The sequence below is a fragment of the Elephantulus edwardii genome, unplaced genomic scaffold, assembly GCF_000299155.1.
Source record: "Elephantulus edwardii isolate Elephantulus edwardi_28Jun2011 unplaced genomic scaffold, EleEdw1.0 scaffold00010, whole genome shotgun sequence".
Classification (NCBI taxonomy): Eukaryota; Metazoa; Chordata; class Mammalia; order Macroscelidea; family Macroscelididae; genus Elephantulus; species Elephantulus edwardii.
Window position 1 is genome coordinate 21,464,072 of NW_006399760.1, and position 3,719 is coordinate 21,467,790.

Consider the following 3,719-nt stretch of genomic DNA (forward strand, 5'->3'; position numbering starts at 1 on the left):
CAACTCTCTGATGCATAACAAGTGATTGCAAAGACCATGGCCTGTATCAGATGCACCTTAGTCTCCAGAGAGACACCATTGCTCTTCAGTACTTTTGAGAGGTCCCTAACAGCAGATTTTCCCATCGTAGTACGCATATTATCAAAAGTTTTAAAATATCATAACATATATTTCACCCTTCTTATGTAACCCTTATTCTACTTAGCATGTTAGCCAACAAAAGTGTCTGTCTTCAAGACTTTTAAATGGCTACATCAAATTTCTGAAATTAGTCAAATATTTTATGTGCTGGATTTACCACTCTAAACATGTTTTTGCTTGTGTCTTTTAATTTCTGCCCTTATTGCTCTGAATATTGGCAATGACAGCATAGCAGAGAATGAACAAAGTTTCTGTCTTTCAATACCACATTTTCCATTTAATTCATGTGTAATTAAAGATAGGCAAAACATGCACACAATGCCTATTTATGTCTATTTTTAAATTTTTTGGCATCATGGAAATGTGCTATAAATTTCATTTTTATTTTTCATTGTAAAATTTTACATGCCTACCCCAGTGGGGGGATATAATACATATAAACTTTGTATTGTTAGATTACCATGGGTTTCTTGAATATCGCACTTTGAAATGCTGAGTAGCCAAGTGCTGTCACTTTGATTCCAACTCATGGTGGCGCCAAGTGTACCAGTGAGAACTGTGCTCCATAGGATTTTTTAACAGCTAATTTTTCAGAAGTAGACAGGGTTTTCTTCCAAGGTCCCTCGGGTGGACTGGTATGTCTAACCAATTCTTCATTCAGTTACCAACCTTCTCATTGATTGTACCCAAGGTCTCATACAGAGAAGGTATCTACCATATCTTATTCCCTTCTGGTCATACATGTATTTACATTACAAAGTATTACCAGATATATCGGAAGTCCTCAATTTGCACCTCCAGAGTCACTCTCCACCCTTCTCCACCTGGTTCTATGGACCTAGAAACAGGTTGTCCACAGCCTCTGTGGTTCAGAATCAATGGACTCCATCTTCCTTTTGTGTTTGAATGCTTACAGACCAGAAGCCAAGAAAAGAACATAGTAGGGCTGTTCATTAGTTCTAATCTTATCCCAGCGAAGCTTTTTTGCCCTGGCTGAGATACCACTCAAGGCCAGCGCTATGGACAGATGAACTTTTGCATACAACTGCTCTCTTGTTTTCAATAAAATCCTTCCATTTATCAACTCATGAGGAACAAAGGAAAGGCAAAATATGCAAGACAAAGCTTCACCTTCCTTGCCTGTAAGGAGCACTCTACCTGCGTATTTTCCAACATATATCTGGTTTTTTTGAAATCTATGGAATATTCAGTATTCTTCCTCAACATGACAAAGAAGCCCTAGTAGCATGATAAATTACCTATTTGACTGCAACCAAAAAATTTAACAGTTTGGATCCACTAACTGCTCCATAGGAGAAAGGTAAGGCTGTAGCCATAAAGATTTATAGCTGTAGGAAGCTGATAGAAAATCACCATGAGTTGGATCCACTCAAAGGCAATGGGGTCTTTTTTTGGGGGGGTGGGCAGGAGATGGGCAGAGGAATTTATTCTATAAAGAATTTGGTGAGTTTTAAAATAACATATCAAATATATGTTATCAAGATGTTATTGTTATTGTTGATTGCCTTCAATCTGAGCATGACTGATAGTGACACTAGGAACAAAAGGTCTGAAGTCTTTCTATAGCATTTATCAAAGTTCATAGAGTTTTTGGAGGCATGTTGTTTAGGAAGTAGATGCCACTCCTGCTTCCAAATATCAAGATACAATAAAATAAATATTGAAAAGTAAAAGATGAAGCAATCAGAAAATAAACTCAAAACTCACTGCCATTGAGTTGCAACTGACATGTAGCTAACACTCAAATAGATTTTAGGGGGCAGAAAATTGCATGGAAAGAGACTTTTCCATGTTTCTCCTGCAGAGCAACGAGTGGGTTTGAACTACTTGTCTTTCATTAGGCAATGAAACTCCTTATCCAGTAATTCACCAGATAGAAATTGAGGGGATCAAAAGTGATATAATACAAAATGCAAGCCATGAAACCCTATGCATTAATTTAACTTGGTTATTAACTTGCTATCAATCAAAGCAAAAGAAAAAAATATTAAGAAGAAAATGTTTTTAGGAAATGCACGACATTCTTAAACTTCATACCAAGAACAGAGAAATAGTTCATTACAGTCAAGAGGAAATCATGAAGTGCAGTAAATGGCATCTTTTACCACAGTCTTAATGAGCCACTGCAGCAAAAGAAAATATCTTTTATATGTTGCTTTATTCCCCAAGGCTCACTTTATCCAATCTCTACAGATTTTGCTAAGGAGAATCTTTAAACAGTCTACCAACCAAGGGCGGTTTTTATTTTTTGGTGGGAATAAAGGGAGATGGCATGGAAAGCTGTGATTCTCTTTTACTTTAAATGGACTATATTTGTTTAAAGTATTGTGTAACTAGTTTCATTTATTATATATATATGTATATGTATATGTATATGTATATGTATGTATATATATAGTGTTTGTAAATGATGGACACAAAATTATCTGACAGTGAAAGAACCAAAAAGAATAGCCTCTTCTAGAAACATGCCCAAAATATGTGAGAAGTTTTATCATCTTTGCCTCCAAGGAGCATTCTGGCTTCCTTCTGCAAGACAAAACTGTTTATCCTTTTGGTCCTTTTGGTAGACCATGGGATATTCAGTACGTTTTTCCAACAGTACTGTTCAAAGACATCAATTCTTCTTCCATTATCCTTATTCACTGTTCAGCTCTCACATGTGTTGCATAGCAAGAAATTAAAAAGACCATGACCTGGTGCAATTTAGTTTTCAAAGTAATACCATTGCTCCTTAATATTTTGGAGGGTCCCTACCTGTGAAATTTCCCAGTACAATATGTCTCCTTGTCTCCTGAGTGCTGGTACCAAGTTTATTGACTGTGGATTCAAATAAGCTGAAACTGTTCAGAGTTTCAATATTCTCTCCATCTGTCATGATGTTACCTGACAGTATAGTCTAGTGAGAATTTTTGTTTTCTTGACGTTAAAATACAATCCATATTGAAGGCTGTTGTTGTTGTTGTTGTTGATTGCTGTTGAGTCGAGCATGACTCCTAGCAACCCTATGAACAAAAGACCTGAAGCCTTTTTATCATCGTTTCTCAAAATTCATAGAGTTTCCCGAGCCATGTTGTTTAGGAAATGAATGCCATTCCTGCTTTCAAACCTGTCTTAAACTGGGAGTTCCACCAAACACTTTCTACCATGGGCAACTGTTACAGCATTTGACACTCCAGTGATACAAAATTCAGCATCACAGCAACCCCAGTTTACCTCAGTACAGCAAATTGACAGAAGAGCGCTGTAACACTTAGAAGAATGTTCCTCCAAAATATTTTAACAACCTTCTTTTAAATACAAAGGCCCTGCACAAGATCTTGTTGACGCTAAACAAGAGGCTTAAACAAAAACCCAACCAACATAATATGTTATTGTTGACTGTTGTTATGTGCTTCTGAGTCGCCTGCGACCCATAGCAACACTAAGTGAAATAGCTCTGAACCCTTTTCTATCCTGAGCCAGTCTTACTAATTCTGACACACCAACTCTCATTACCTGTTACAGTATCAATCCATCTCATTCAGGGTCTTCCTTCCTCTCCTGAGTTGTCCCTC